Consider the following 18,357-nt stretch of genomic DNA (forward strand, 5'->3'; position numbering starts at 1 on the left):
AATAAATATAGTAAATAATATAATAAAATAAAAAATTTAATTATATTAACATAACAAAAAAATATTAATAATATTAAAAAAATAATATTAAAATAATAATGATTTAAAAAAAATAATACAAATGCCCACCCCCCCACCAACGTTACACACTCTGCATCACATACACAAACACACTCTGCATCACATACACAAACTGCACTCATGCACACACACACTGCATTATATACACACACTGCATTCATACACATACACTGCATTATATACACACACACTGCATTCATACACACACACACTGCATTCATACACACACACACACACTGCATTCATACACACACACTGCATTCATACACACACACACTCTGCATTCATACACACACACACTCTGCATTATATATACACACACACACTGCATTCATTATATACACAAAATAAATATTCAATTAATATAATTTTTTGGGGATCTAATTTTATTTAGAAATGTACCAGTAGCTGCTGCATTTCCCACCCTAGTCTAATACTCGAGTCAATAAGTTTTCCCAGATTTTGGGGTAAAATTTGGAGTCTCGACTTATATACATGTATGTAAATACACTTGGCACTCCACAAACAATAATACAAATTATAACTTTGCCTGGGTGTGAACCCGCATTGATAATATAATAAAACAAATAAAGGGTGCACTCCAAGGTCTTCCAATCACAAAATCTGTGTTTGATAAAGTTTGAAATCAAAACATTGTCATCTAAAAAAAAAAAATCAACGTTTCGACCCATTCAGATCTTGAGAAAGACTTAAATTGGGTTGAAACGTCAATTTTTTTCAGTTGACAAGTTTCTTTATTAAACACAGATTTTTTTAATTGGAAGACCTCGGAGTGCACCCTATATTTGGTTAATTATATATACATTATAAAAAAACACACAAACTAAAAACTATTTTATGTCTAGCATAAATGGAGTATACAGAATGAAAAGTAGTGTCTCAAATATTTTTGGATACGCTTTTCAAATGATTTAATTTTTTCGAGTGAACTTTGAAAATGATTTTGAAAAATATTTTAATATTCATATATTTTTTCTTTATGATATATTTTTGACATGTTTAGCTGCATGTGAGCACAAGATGCATTGGAACAGTCTTAATTGACAGCACTGACGGCTCCGTCTGCACTACTTTGCAACGGCACTGGTTGGGTGTAATACTATGTCACTTTCACCAATTACACAAATGATGCCACAAAAGAGGATTGGATAGCCTGGAGTCATCATGACTACTCTCATAATCAGCAAAGAGTCAGAAAAATAAGCATGATGGTTAAAACTAACTTGGATATCGATATTTGTGTGTATGTGTCTGTCTGGCACTGTGTATCTGTGTGTTTTAAAGGACAAATCACAAAATATGTATTTTATGCCCACATAGTCATGACACAAGTTTACCATTACTTAAAGCTTAATTCATCTCTTTTCTTTTTAAGAAATACTATACAAAGTCCTGGAATACGATAGCATTCTCTCAAGTCAACACATCTACATTGGGTGGAATAACTGATTAAGCAGACAGAACTTCCAATGTCTTCATTGCTGTTCTCCTATTCATAACATTTCTGTTTGGACGAGTTATGAAACAATCTTTATATTTGGGTGCTTGGGTTCAGGATAAGAAAAACTGCTAATTCTACTTGTTTGTTTTCATCTAATTATTGGCAATCCATTAGAAACAATTATCTTTCCAATTCTTGAAATTACGATCCTCACGTATCCTCACTGTATATTGGGACTTGTCACGTGTAAGCTCACGAACTCTTTAATATATGTTATTATGTTTGAAGATGGTTTTATTCTCACAGTCATCAGCATAGACCGTTACCTGTTGGATTTCCACCCACACTGGTGTGAAAAACATATTACACCACGTTGCGCTACTATAATCTGCATCTACCTATGGGGATTAGCCATAATCTTTAGCTCACCTTATACCGTGATTTACAATTTCTGAAAGGACACAACCACCACCACTTTCTGTGACCATGTTTGTATTCTGCCTGAGAAAGGGGATCCTCACCATAGGCAACTGAAGATCCCATGATGCCTTTTAACTTTCCGGATAAGTGTGGGTTACCTTCTCCATTTTTTTGCAATCTGTTTTTGTTATTTACAAATTGTCCTTAAGATGAAGAAGAATATGGCCAGGACTAGCAAACCCTACAAAATTATTTTTATTGTAGTTATATAATTTCTTGTCTGTTGATTTCCTTACCATTTGTAGTACGCGATGACTATGGAAAAAGAAAGATTTGAAGAAAGCAAACTGCAAGTGTTATTGATCTTTGCTTTATGCTTAATCTGTTTCTACTCCTGTTTCAACCCAATACTTTACCTCTTTACTGTAGAGAACTTCAAAGAGATGTTCAAGAAGTCTACACTGTCCCTGATTGAGGCAAAGCTTAATGCAGTCTTTGTATCCTCGAACAATGTTCTAGATGAAAAAACAGCCTGTCATTCCTCATCAATGGTCAAATATAAAGTACATGTTGTTAATAGTGATGTCCCGAACAGTTCGCCGGGAACCGTTCGCCGGCGAACATAGCCTGTTCGCAGTCGCGAACACGCGCGATGTTCGGTCCGCCCCCTATTCGTCATCATTGAGTAAACTTTGACCCTGTACCTCACAGTCAGCAGACACATTCCATCTAATCAGCAGCAGACCTTTCCTCCCAAACCCTCCCACCTCCATGACGAATAGGGGGCGGACCAAACATTGCACGTGTTCGCGACCGCAAACACGCTATGTTTGCCGGCGAACGGTTCCCGGCGAACTGTTCGGGACATCACTAGTTGTTAATAACTAACACAGTTATTTATTCACCAAAGTGAGAACTTGAAAATGAAATTCTAATTTAAGGCCAAAATTGTTGAACTGGAAAACTTATCTGAGTCAGGTATGTTTTCAGTTTGGCTACTCTGGACCTAAATAGGAAAATCTATTTAAATTCACTTTGAATTCTCACTTAAGTAAATAACCCTGTATATTACCCAAACCAGGAGCATGTTCTATAACAAATGGATATTTCCTTTCAGCATTCATGTCCTACAATATTTAAATTAGTTTCCCTGCAATGTAATAAAACACATTTGCTCTTATAACTCTCTATATAAGACATTTACAAAGTCATTGACCTAAAGGGTTTGGGGGGAAAAATGTATAAAATTAATTCACTTTCTGAACCTGGAGTGTTTGTATAAAACGTGTGTAATTAGCGCTCTATATTTCCCTGGCAATGAGTATTAAAAATAATTCAAATATAGCGCATACAATAAAATATATATCATGTATAATTATTACTTGTATTTATATTCAGATGTTTGTCTCAGGTGATGAATACATGAATCAGGTGATTGGCCAATAAATAATGACAATTTTAACATATCCAACTCAGGGTAACCAATTCATAAAGTTGACATTAGTGAAACAGCTGTGAGTTTTTTAAAGCATAAATTAAAAATACATATATTGACTTTGCCCTCCAACTCCCAGTACTCTTGGTCAGTTGCCTCAGCTCTGGTGCAATGTGTACCAAACAAACCAGAAACATATTTGTGTATGCACAATTTCATTATATTAATTTGTATAAACAGAGTTTTTAATATCACTGTAATAGACATCAGAGATCAACTATTGACATCAATGCAAGCCTCGTGGGTAGCTCAATGTCTCTAATGAGGTAAAAAGTGGTTTCAACTATTTTTACTTTTTTATTTTTACCCCAAGAAATATAAGCAGAATGAATATCAACTCACTTAGAAACAATATAAAATGTCTCAAAATGCACAAATGTGATCTATCCACCTGACCTCATGAGCAGAGCCACCCTAACTAATTGGAATCACATACCATCAATATTGTAAACAGGATCCCTAAAAAGGTGAAAAGATGGCCTGTTTCAGTTGCCCTTGGATGAGAAAGAAAACTGTCCTGAAATCAAGGTAAAATAAAGGCCCTTTGGACATCATGTAGCTCTTTAAAGTGGAAGTGATACATAGTAGAGGTTAATCCAAAGGGGGAGAAGGGGCAGCTCCAAGACTACTGATGAATGTGTGTTTGAGTATATTGGCTTAAATGAGCAGACCCCAACAAGTCAGGGGAGAGAGTTACATTTTAGAAGTAGAATCTAATTTCCCATCATTTTTAAACTTCACCAGCTTCCACTGGAGACATATGTTCCGGAGATCAGGAATCTGGAGGTAGAAAAAAAACAACTGGGATCCCAAAATACGCTGGCCAAATTAGAGAGGTAATTGTCAACTACATTCTATCGACTAAATATTTTATGAGGGGATTGCTGTCTCGTGTATTCCTGACAATAGCAGCCAAAAATGCAGATGGCTTATGGAGTTTCTGAACCAGTAAACCAGGAGAACCACAAATGGAGTCTTCCAGGGAAGTTGTGGTCCATTTTCTGAGCATGCCAAAATGATGGGCCCATATACAGGCAATTAGGAATATACCTTCTCACACTGATACACACATATATATATATATATATTAATACTTTTACATATACACAAAAACAGATGCACACATACAGGCACATGTTTACATATACATACACACACACAAAGGTGCACACATACAGGCACACCTTCACTGATATACATACGCAGAGATGCACACATACTGTCCATGCATATCTTTACATATTCACCCATACTCAGATGCATATATATAGGCACAATTTTACATACATATGCACAGATGCAAACTCACAAATATGCAGTCACAGACTCACACAAGTACATTAACACAGGTACACTCACAATTTTAACAAATGTAGGTGCACACTCACAGATATGCACACATAGGCACATAGGGAGAAAGTAAAATGAGAGTATATACAGTGCTAACTCAGGGGCAGTACACACTGATGATTGGGATACCCTCAAAACGAAAACTGGTCAAATAAAAAACAAGTTGTATCTAGCATTTTAGAAGGTCACTCTCTTTGGGTAGGATTTTCCTTACCCCTACACAGCGGTGCACAAGGCCTGAATGTCACAGGTGGCTAAGATGTAGTTTGGTTTAGATATTGCAAGACAGTAATAGAGTCCTTCAGGTAAGACTTCCTTTTTTTTAGCACTTAGTTGTAACAATATATCCAGATACTCAGAAAGATTTTATAGCACGGCTTTAATGCCGATTATTACATTTTTATGTATTTTAAGTAGAAAATATATCACAGGTGTTTAGAATATTTAGAATATTTAATTAACAACATTCTTTGTTGCTGAGAATGTCTAGATTTTTAACTTTGTCCAGATAGCTGGTAAATATATGTTTTTAATTTTAGAGGTAGGGTCGTGATCTAATTTAGTGCAGAGGATGACCAGGCCACTGCCGTCATTGCATTTGAAAGTGTATTTTTGGATTTTGTCACTTAAACCTATATTACACTATTGATATCCCTTTTGTTTTTAATGCTTTTGTTCCAATCAGGCTGTGGTCGAATATACACCACATACATTGCATGTTCTGCATGTTTAGTCATTTGCTACATCCCTGGCAAGGATTATATTGTCACAGTCTGTTGATCTTAAGCTAGTTGGTAGTGTATTTCCATTTTTATTCATATTAATACACAATTTTCCGAAAATGCTACACCATCAGAGGCATATGTTGTGTTTTATAAATCTTGTCAGAGGCTCTATAGCACAACGATTAATGGAATACTATATAGTGCCTAAAATCTATATTCCATTGTACAGTGCTATGGAATTTGCTGGTGCTATGTAAATAATAAAATAATAATAGTAATAACATTTTTTGCCCCAAATAGTAAGAGGTTCACTTGGATTCCAGAGCCCCCCTTTTTATTAAAAATAAAGTAACTAAAATAACCCTTTACTTACCTGTAATCCAACACAGAAACATAATTTTTCTGCAGGCTGATCCACTTCTGATGATGTCGTCAGGATTGTCCAATGCAATGCTTCTCGCATTGAAGCACTTTGGACGTAACGTTCATGTTTAGCAACTTTCGTGATGCACCAATCAAATACTTCTCATAGAGAAACATTGACTGAATGTTCGATAGCCTCATGCAATGCGTGAATGAGGATGTTATATATAGAGAACTAAATTATCAGGGTGAGTGGAGGTGTGTATCGCCTTGCAATGCAAACATTGACGTATCTCTGAAACGACAGTGTTTTATATTGCCAAAGCAAAACTGCAGACGCACTGCTCTGAGACTGAGAAAACAAAGTTTTGAATGCAAAACTAAACATTGAGAAATAAGTTTTTTTTAGATATCAGAGTGTCTGGGATTGCTATGATGCAATTCATCAAAACTGTTATTTATTTTAATATGTTTAATTTTTTTTAAAGGAACTAAAATTATCAGTGTGTTGTGAGATAATATATGAAAACATTTGTAAAATGTAGTCATAAGTAAAAGAAATATATTTTATTTATTACAACTTTTACTTTACCTTGTTCTTAACTGTTTTAAAATGTCTTTAATTTATGTGTTATGTTTAAAGTGAAAATAAAAACGGTTGTGGTAGAAACAGTGGTTGTTATATCTCATTCTATAATCATCAGTTATAAACCAACGTGATATCCTTATAGTTAAGATCTCTTCTGTGAGGACGTGATGTTATGAGAATAGATTGAAATATTGTTAATATTTAGCGATTATTTAAAGGGACACTGTAGCTTACTGAAGCAGTTTTAGTGTTAACTCCTAAATGGCAGAGAATTAAGCAGGGACACTACAGGGAAATGATCTATACACCAAAACTGCTTAAATAAGCTAAAGTTGTTTTGGTGACTATAGTGTCCCTTTAATGAATATTATATATTGTGCAGGATTGTACAATGGTACATTAAACAGGTTAAGCAAATAAATTATAAACTTATGCACAGTATAAAAAAAAAAATGCAGTGCATCTGAAAATGATTCAGACAAAACAAAATGGTGCAAAAATTGGCCAATCAGTGCCCTGGAAGATATAGATATTATGTATATATTTTTCTTTGCAAAGGGTGCATTTTTGCATGATTTGTTTCAGAGGTCAAGTTAGAAGAAATAACGAACAGAGGGGAAAAAAAGGAGGAAAAGTAAAAACCAAATCTATATTTATATATTATATATGTATTAAATGCCCCCTAACTATCAATCATCTTTCTTACCATCAACTATCTTCTCGTTTTAGCTCCAGAGATGGAACTCTGTATCATGAAACAAACAGAATGGCTTGTTCATTCCTTGTTTTGTGATTCGGTCATATGGCGATTGCTAATCACCCAAAATTCAGAGAAATCGTGGTTCACTTAAAACAGAGTGCACAAGTGTAATACATATTGACAAATAAACTCAGGTAAACATATTGCAGCCGAACCATGCAAAACAATAATACACCTACAGGGAAGAGAAATTACCAAATGTGCAATCTGTATCTAAGTACAAAAATGTATAAAACATATATAAAAATATACGCATTTTAGAGCAAAATGGTAAAATCAAATAGAAAACTTTAGAATCAAATGTTACAGGAGACATGATGCCTGTAAAGTGCAATAAGTAGATAAGATTTTCGAATAAAAAAATTGGATTTTATCACTGTCTTAAACATGTAGCAGCTGAATGAGAATAGTTGATATTCTGTGATAGGGTTTTAATAGGAATGGTACAACTCTGTAATCATTGAGTTGTTGGAGTAGGTGCAAATAGAGGGCAAGGTGGAGACGTCACAGGTGATGAAGACCAATCAGGACATTCTAATTTTTGGTATAAATTAATGTATTTGTTAAAAAAAAAAAAAAAAAATTCATCCCCAGGGTTTTTCCAGTTCAAATGATTTTCATCCAATTTAGAAAAAAATTTTGGATGAACAAAAAGGGAGCTAAAATTGGTCAATCTGTGTGTTGCATTAAATATATATATATATATATATATATATATATATATATATATATATGTATATATATATATATATATATATATATATATATATATATATATATATGTATATATATATATATATATATATATATATATATATATATATATATATATATATATATATATATAAATATATAAATGCAGATTTATTTAACTTTTCCTCTTTCTTTTCACTAATGGTCATTTCTCACTTGGTCTGTGAATAAAATCACAATTTAGTGGCTGTTCCCCAGCCATCAATCATCTTTTATCCCAATAAACATCTCTTTTATTGGCTCCATGGACGGAACTCCAAATCATGAAACAAACTAGCATGCATATCCATTGTCTGGTTTGTTTAATCCATTATAATTCCATTTATACTTCCAATTACAGAATTCGGACAACATGTCAATTGCCCACAATTTCGACAAATCCCACTTGATTTGAAATCAAAGTCTTTATGTTGCTAGATTAGGCAAAAATTAAAACCAACCATGAATGAGAACCCTTTACAAACATTAGCTCTATTTGTGACTAAAAACATGTTGTGGTAAAGACTTGGAGACAAAAAAAGGAAGGCTTTAAAGAAAAGCAGCATGAGAAATCAAGATAAGACAACTGTTACATAATCAACAAAGACAAGAAAATAATATTAGGAAAAGAGAGCTTGTAAAAGTAATGAAGAGTCTGGTAGACTGACAATAGACAATACGAACTGAGGAGAGAGGAGAGACTTGATCCTGATCTGACTCGTCACTTACTTGACGTACTGAACAGAGATACTGTCAAGATTATTGGGTTCTATAGTAGACTCCACCAGACCACATTTACCCCAGAATTGTCACTTTTTTCTAAATGGGACAACAATTTGGATTTGAAATCAGTTTCTCTTATTTGAGTCTGATCCATCACTAGATATAATTTTAATGTTGAATAAATAAATAATGCAAAATGAATGCCGAGGCTGTCCTACAAAAATAAATTTAAGAGGGCTCCACATCCAAGCAAACAGATAACATGTAAATGAAACTAGATGACTTTTTACATTTGGCAAGATAAGAGGGCACAAGAGACAGTATGGACTGTAATGTTTGTTTGACTTTGAAAGTATATTCTATATAAAACTTATTTCCTTATGCTCAGGCATGCATATAAGCCAGCATTCAGGTCACAATCTGTGGTAGACATGTGTCAAAACAGGTAAAGAAAAAAAAAATATTTATCTATCCTAATATACCCCAACCAGAACCAGGCGGGGGAGGGCTCCCACAGTACTGCCGGGCTGGCCCGCCAGACAGCTCATCGATGGGGGGGTGCCATGGGTTTGCGTCCACCGGCCCGGGGCCCGGTAACAGGTCCACTACACCCCGGACGGGGCTGTGCTGGACCCTGGGTCGAACGACCCCAGGCCCCAGAACACACGGGACCCACCTAGACCCCAGATACACCCCCCAGATCACAACCCAGGTCTCAACTTTCAACCCTCCCAAAACAACCAAAGGGAGCGAACACCTAAAAAAGGGGAGGAAAAACAATAATGGACCCCCCTGGGCAAAAATGTTCTCCTGTTACAACAGTTACCTATCCAGTAACTATGTTAGTATATGTTATTTTAATCTTGCTATCAGGCTCAACCGCCCATAGGGGACACATTATTGCAAATGGAAGCATGAAAAAGGGGGGGAACTGGGAGGGGAAGGAGGGAGGTGGGAGGGGAGGTAGGGGGAAGGTGACGGGGGAGGACACAATCATTAATGACTTGCTGACAGCCCACCTCCAAAGTCCACAGACACGCCCGCAATGTACGGAGCCAAGCAGAGGACACCTGCCACCACGCCTCCCTAGACTCCAGACCTACAACTAGATCACCCCCACAGGACCCACACAGGACATACAGGACTCGGAGGGGGGACCACGATAGCAATTAACACCTGACCCAAGGATCCCTACGACTCCTACAGCACAAGGTAAAACTCCTCCCAACAAGCACCCCGACAACGAACACACAGAGGCGACAGACTGGGGTTCAAACTGCTATCAATGACTGCGGGAAGGGGGGAGGTAATGCTGGTATGCCATATGTAAAGTAATCATGTGATCCTGTTACTGTTAACATCCAGAGCGCACGCAGAACGCCGACTCCGAGAGATGGGAGGAAGCGGCCTTTCGCTACCAAGGCAGCACACATCTCCACCTATGAACCACAACCACCATGGAAGTGACCCCTTTTCCTGGACCGATTACCTCGGGACATCAGGTACATACACTCACCTCACTAAGATATCGCAGCACATCGTTTCCCCCACCCACCTCAGCACTATGGGCCTCTCCACATAAGGCTACCCCCACAGAAGACCTAAGGCCACCGACCCCAACCACTACCTTAATAAAACTTAACCCACAGATGCCTCCATGGCCAGGGGCCGCTTCACACCCCGGATCCCGTCACTCCCTCCATCCCAGCTCACACCCCACACCAAGACTGTCACTCCATCTACAGCACCTTCCCAGGGGAGTGGGCTTGACACCGACTGATCCACTTCCCCCACCAACCGGCCCAAGCCACAACACACAAACCAGACTCACTCCACCCCGAAGGACACCTGGCAACCACCAAGTAAGACCAGGCGCAACCAAACAATCCCTTTATCCCCAACTCTTCTAATACTCATCCTCTCCCCCTCTCTCACCAGCCCACCCCAGAACCCCCCCCCCCAATTTCACCCTCCACACTTCCATCCACCCCCCCTCCCCCCACCAAATGGCAAATACACCCACGGACTCAATGGCACAAACGCCTGCCCCAAACAACAAGACTGGACTACGCCACACAAGCCACAACGCACCCAGCAAAAACAGCACACTAACGTGCGTCTCCATCAACTGCAAAGGCCTGAACAATCCATCTAAAAGGCACCAATTTCTATGCTGGGCCAACAGAATGAAGGCAGATATACTCCTACTCCAGGAAACCCACTTTGCACACCAAAAACCTCTTCCTCTCCTAAGCCGACACTACAATAAGTACTTCACAGCAAACTCTCCAATAGGAAAACAGGAAAACTCTCCAATAGGAAAACGGGGTGGCAATCATGCTCCGTAAATCATGCCCACTAAACATCACACAAACACACCCGGACCCACAAGGGAGATATATAACAATCACAGGACGCATAGGCCCCCAGCGATACGCATTCACTTCCATTTACGCCCCCAACCAACCGAACAAACTGTTCTGGAATACAATGCAAGCCCACTTGAAACTATTCCCGTCACACCATCTAACTGTAGGCGGCGACTTTAACGCTACACTACACCCGATCCAAGACAGACACTGCATGGAACCACCCACACGCAATCAACCGCCCACGGCAAAATCAGACAAACTGCTACTGTCCTTCGTGACCGACGCCAACCTACTAGACGTATGGAGAATTAAACACCAGACAACTAAGGACTACACCTTCTATTCGCACCCTCATCACTCTTACTCCAGAATAGATATGTTCCTTACATCCCCGTCCCTCGCAGAACACATCAAGACCTCTATAATAGGGTCCATCACATAGTCAGACCATGCGGACATCACCCTAACGATCGACTTACCTAACATCGCCCGTCCCTGGACCTGGCGATTGAACCCCACACTCTTACACAACCCAGCCCACATAGAAACCATTCAGCACTTGCTCTCTGAATACTTCACAACAAACGCACCCTCGGTTCAATCCGAAGGAATACTATGGGCAGCACACAAAACAGTAATCAGAGGTGTGCTCTTAAACCTAGCCTCAGCTTAGAAGAAGCAACGTCTCCAAAAACTAGAACACACCCTCAAATGCCTCAGAACACTAGAGACCCAATTTAAGAACGACCCAACCCCAAACATAGTAAAGCAAATTACGACCTGCCATAGACCTGAAGGAATTCATGGCGGCAGATGCCACTAAAGCCCTCCAATGGACCAAACAATTATTTTATGAAAAATCCAACAAAGCTGACACACTGCTAGCCCGTAGACTACGTCAATGCGCTGCACACAAACACATCGACAAGATCAAAACCCCAGACGGTCAAATCAAAGACCTTCCCAATCAAATAGCGGAAGTTTTCCAAACGAAGACTTATATGACCACAACCCAAAAACGCGCCTTAACCCGAACATTCTTCGCGAATTGACTGACCAATTCTTGACCTCAACCACGCTACCAGCACTCAGCCGAACAGCAGCAGACCAAATAGCCGCCCTAATTACTGAAGAAGAGGTAGCAAAAGTCATCAAAAACCATAAACCGAATAAATGCCCAGGCCCAGACGGGTACACAGGAATATACTACAAAACATTCACAAATACGCTCACCCCACACTTATGCACACTATTCAACACAATAATGTCTGGAGACCCACTGCCCAGAGACATGCTACAAGCAAATATTTGCCTCCTCCCAAAACCACATAAATCGCTCCTTGAACCTGGCCACTATCGCCTCATCTCCCTATTAAACGTAGATATCAAACTATTCACAAAAATTCTAGCCAACCGCCTAAACCCATTCCTACACAAACTAATTTACCCGGACCAAGTTGGCTTTGTCCCCAACAGACAAGCCTGTGACAACATCAGACGCACCTACGACCTGATATGGGTCGCCACACGAAAAAAAACCCCAACTCTAATACTATCGCTCGACGCCGAGAAAGCGTTCGACCGCTTGCTCTGGCCATTCCTGTTCGCAGCCCTACACAAATTTTACTTCCCACAGCCTTTCCTAAACACACTCGGATCACTCTACATCTCCCCCACGGCTAGTCTTCTACTCCCACTAACCCACCCACCCTCAATCTCTCTAACACGGAAATAAATTATCTAGGGACACACATTCCTAAAGATCTCACACACACATACAAACGCAACTACACCCCGCTACGACAACAAGCGGCTCAAGACCTACAGTCATGGGCCGGTCTCTCAATATCATGGCTAGGCAGATTGGCGTTGGTTAAGATGAATCTACTTCCTAGATTCATCTACCTCTTTCAGGCCCTACCCATACCACTCACGGTTATCGATTTCAAAACCCTACAATCCCAAACCGACCGCTTCATATGGGCCAATAAAAAAGCCAGGATCAAACGAATGACACTTTACGTCCCGAATATGGCAGGAGGCCTAGGCCTCCCCCACTATATACATTACTACCACACCGCGCAATTAGCTCAAGCACAGCACTTACATGCCCCATATGGTATAAAGAGATGGGTAGACCTGGAACACACCATATTTGGAAGGGACTTCCCATCCCTCTATATTTGGCTACCCAAACAAGCCAGACCACAAATGCCTGTCACCACACCTGCATTAACCAATACCATCAGAATATGGGATAAGATGGCACACAAAAGCGCTTTAACCTCGAATCCCTTACCCCTCACACCGATCTTACGCAACATGCAATTCACCCCGGGCATGACACCCCAACACTTCTCCAGGTTTGAGGACAACGATCTCCTCCGCTTCTACCAATTCTTCCGAAATGGCACACTCCTGCCCTTCCCCGATCTACCCCAACAAATGCCGCTCACCACCTTTGACCACTTTCGCTATATCCAAATCCGAAGCTTTTTTACTACTCCTACGAACAAAAAAGCGAGCACCACAACCCTTACTACATTCGAAAAAACCTGCATGACGCTCCCGATGCACAAAGGCCAGATATCCACTCTCTACACACAAATAATCACAACCTTCACAGAGGGATCTCTCACGTACGTGTCGGCTTGGGAGAGGGACTTAGGGCCACCAGATCACCCCTCCGACTGGAAGGAGATATGGGAAGCTATAGCCTCAGTCTCCATATGCATAAATCATAAGGAGCAAGCATACAAGACGCTAATGCGCTGGTATCTCACCCCCCCCCCTCCGACTTAAGCAAATGGGAGTCTCGGCCACTGATCGGTGCTGGAAACAGTGCGGGGAAAAAGGCACATACCTCCATGTATGGTGGGAGTGTGCTCGAATCGCCCCACTGTGGCAGCAAATCACACAACTAACATGCAAAATACTGCACACAGATATCCCATTAAACCCCTGGACATGGCTCCTCTCAAAACCCCTAGAAAACACACCAAGATGCCACAACAAACTAATAGCTAAAATAGCTCTAGCAACAAGGAGGGCCATAGCGGAAGCATGGAGTAAGCCTGAAATACCAACACAGCAAACAATAGTACGCAAAATAGAAGAAGCCAGGAAAATGAACAAACTATCCGCGTTAATACACAACTCCACCACAGCCTACAACAAAATATGGGAACCATGGCTCTATGAATTCCCACTACTGACACTCTAGGATCTAGGAACGATGAGGGTAGAAACAACCCTGACTCACCCAGTACCAACCAATCCACACCCCAACAGTAAAAACCCTACGCACACATGCAAGGACACAAACTACCTCAACCTACCCTTCCCCCCCACACCCTACCCCAACAGAATACCCTCATCACTCCCCCCACACAGCTAATATGCCACTGTACCCCAATCCCCCACAAGACCTCAAAACTCTACATACACCCATTGTCTACTTAGACTCAGCCCAATACTGGAATAAATCCTACAACACTAATAAAATCAGCACATACCCAGACAAAAACAAGGAACACTCGACACAGAACAACGTATACACATCATTCACTAAAGCAGACACTAGCACCACTACTCGCATCCCCCACATCCCCCATACACCCAAAAAAAGAAAAATGCCACACTAAGAGCACCCCAACACCCCCACCACCTACATCCCTCCCCCACAACACGAACTTACAAATACTCGAAATACCCAAGATAGGAACCGCACAAAACCAAAAAACGCACACTCCGCTCCCGACGGCATCGTGGAATCTCCCATCTCCCGGAGTCGCCAGAAGTGCCACATTCACGGCGCTATGGATACGGCAGTAAACAGAAAGCCTATTGCAGCACTCAGCGACCCTCTTAGCAACCGAAACTGGGAAACGACAAGAAAGACACGACTTGAGATCCCACCCTCTCATCCACCGCAACAGAAGCACCGCACAAAAAGGGGCACTAGGGTTTCCCCGGAAACTAACCAAGGTCGCAAATTTTTGTAACGTTCTCCCCTCCCCTATACCCCGCGGCTCCAAAAGCAGCCAACGTAAGCAGAAAATGCCTCTACAATGTACACAACACATAAAGGTCTGAGAGCAACTAATGGGAACAACAGGCAGAGACCTAAATGTACTGATTTGTGAAAGTGAATGCAACTCTGTACCCCCTTTCCCTTTTTCCATTCTGTACCCCAAATTTCGTTTTTCTTTTAATTCCTATCGAAAAAATCTGTGAAACTGACAAATAAAGAATTTACAAAAAAAAACCAACCCACTTCTTCATAAAAGTGAATCAATTAAACTGTTAATAGCTCCCGACTGATTCATCTCTTGCAACTGTCATTAGTCTAATACTATCCTTTATACTTTTTATGTCACTTTACCCCACTCCATCTAGCATGTAAGCTCATTGAGCAGGGCCCTCAACCCCCTGTTCCTGTGTGTCCAACTTGTCTTGTTACAACTACATGTTTGTTCGTCCACCCACTGTAAAGCGCTGCCGAATTTGTTGGCACTATATAAATAATAACATAATAACATAATAATCTGTGATATGCCCTCTGTAAGAATGATCACAGCAGACACACCTGTAGAAAGAGATACACAACATTTTGAAATCTAAATTATGCCTAACCCGTCATGTTCTAGCAAGTTTTCCTGTCATTTCAGGTCCAGATAAAAGGATGCAAGAAGAGTTTAAATATATTCAATTTAAAAACTGTCCTTCTTCATATTTTGGATTCTTAATTAAACCCCAGATATTTTGATTTTGACTCTTCATTGGTTTAAAGCTAAACTGAAATGGAATTTTAATTTATTTTGCAATAATTTGTTTTCTTTTTATTCTGTATGTTCATTATTTTGTTAATTATACATATATAAAATTACACAAAATTATATTTTGTCACTGTTGTAAAATAATTTGCTCCTCCCTGAACTTGGCCATTATGTATGATCCTAGTTATTGTGGCTAGGACACAGAATACAAAGGGGAGCTCTGTCTATTTGCAATAAGTATTGCTTCAATGCAGCAAATATTGAGCATCTGAGCTGTGGACACAAAGAATTAACATTCATTAGGACCAGGCGAGAAAAGTACATTTAAATCAGGTAAGTGACATTTCCAGAGGTCACATGGAATGTTCGATCTAGAGATTATAACGTGCTTAACATGGTAAACTAGGTGTTTTTATATATAGATACATTATAAAAAAACACACAAACTAAAAAGAGAATAAACAGTTTATTTAGGATCTAGAATAAATGGAGTATACAGAAGGAAAAGTAGGGTCTCAAATATTTTTGTATATGCTTTTCAAATGATTTAATATTTTTGGATAGACTTTGAAAATGATTTAAGATTTTTAAAAGTAATTTAATCTTCATATATTGTATACATGACATATTTTTGATATTTTCATGCATTCCTGTTTTCTGGGCACAATTGTCCCATGTTTTGCTGAAAATGCATGTGACCACAAGATGCATTGGTGCAAGCTCTTTATTGATAGCACTGACGGCTCTCTCTGCACTGCGTTGCAATGGCACTGGGAGAGTGTAATATTATGCCACTTACTCAAATTGCAAAAATGATGCCACACAGAGTAATGGACAACCTATACTGGTTCAGTCTGCTCTCAGCAAAAAGGCAGGAAAAAATATGAAAAACAACATGTATATCAATATTTGTGTATATGTTTATGTCTGGCACTGTGTATCTGTGTTTTGTAACAGACTTTAAATGGACAAAATATAAATTTTATTTTCAAATGGTCATGGTGCAAATGTATTCTTACTAAAAGCTTAATTCAGATTTTCTCTTTTTAAGCAACACTATACAATGTACTGGAATACGGCATAAGTCTCTCAAGTCAACACATCAACATTGGGTGGAATAACTGATTCAGCAGACAGAACCTCCAATGTCTTCATTGCTGTGCTGATATTCATCACTTTTCCGTTTGGGCTAGTTATGAACAATCTATATTTTTGGGTGCTTGGGTTCAGGATGAGAAAAACTGTTAACTCTACTTGGTTTTTCCATCTCATCATGGCCAACCTAGTATATGCATTTACCTCACTATTTATTGCAGTTGCTATGCTCATGCATCCTCAGTGGTTAATAGGAGATTTCATGTGTAAGCTCATCTATTCATTAATGTCTATTGCTATGTTTCAAGCGGTTTTCATTCTCACAGTCATTAGCATAGACCGTTATTTGCTGGTTTTCCACCCACACTGGTACAGAAGACACATGATGCCTCGATATAACACAGCTATCTGCATTTTCTTATGGGGATTGGCCATTGTCTGTAGCTCACTTTATGGTGTGATAAGAAAACTCAAAATTGAAAACAGCACTGCTATCTGTTACAGTGATTACAATGTGTCTGGGAAACTGAATAAGCAAGAGAGCTTTCTGGTCAAAAAGAGCTTTTTTATATTTCGTGTTAGTGCAGGGTATCTGATTCCCTTGTTTGTGATCTTGTTTTGTTATTTACGAATTATACTCAAGATAAAGAAAGAGAAACTGACCAGGACTACCAAGTCCTACAAAATCATCTTTATTGCAGTGATATAATTTTTTTTGTCTGCAAGCTGCCCTCCCATGTCATTTGTGGAATTAGGTTGTGGTCCACAATGAATATAGATAATAGAAGTTTTGGAGAAAGAACCTTGGGTGTATTAAGGTTCATTGCTTTATGCTTTGCCTGTTTTGACTTCTGTTTCACCCCATTATTTTACCTCTTTACTGTAGAGAGCTTTAAAAAAGTGTTCAAGAAGTCTATACTGTCCCTGATTGAGTCAATGCTTAATGAAGTCTTTGTGTCCTGGAACAAAAGCCTGGAAGAAAAAACAACCCCTCATTCATCATCTATGGTCAAATATGAAAGCCATGGTGATAATAGAATTGTGCATTTGGTATCAGACAAATTGTAATTCATCTGAATTTAGGCAGATTGGCAGAATGATTGAATTCCATATCTCCAAAGTACCATACTGATATATAATTGAGAAATCAACTAGCACGACCTACGAGCATGTGTGTTTGTTTCTGGATTCTGAGTTCCACCCATGGTATCAAGAAATTAGCTAATTAATTAAAAAAAGATAACTGGTGGCTTATTCACATGTTTGCAGATAAAAATAAAAAGCAATAGAGTAAAAAAAAAATCCAAAATATATTTACATATTATATATCGAATGAACATTAATAAATATATATATATTGAAAAAAAATGAAAAAAAGCCGTGCACTCCTACTTACAGTTATTTGACCCGAT

At 39.2% G+C, this 18,357-nt stretch overlaps 1 pseudogene; it reads left to right on the forward strand.

The window, feature by feature from the left end:
* The first annotated feature begins 2,274 nt into the window (after window positions 1–2,274).
* LOC134576754 (probable G-protein coupled receptor 33) lies at window positions 2,275–18,013 on the forward strand (annotated as a pseudogene).
* The last annotated feature ends 344 nt before the right edge of the window (window positions 18,014–18,357 follow it).

Source organism: Pelobates fuscus, chromosome 11, assembly GCF_036172605.1.
Source record: "Pelobates fuscus isolate aPelFus1 chromosome 11, aPelFus1.pri, whole genome shotgun sequence".
In the NCBI taxonomy this organism is placed as follows: Eukaryota; Metazoa; Chordata; class Amphibia; order Anura; family Pelobatidae; genus Pelobates; species Pelobates fuscus.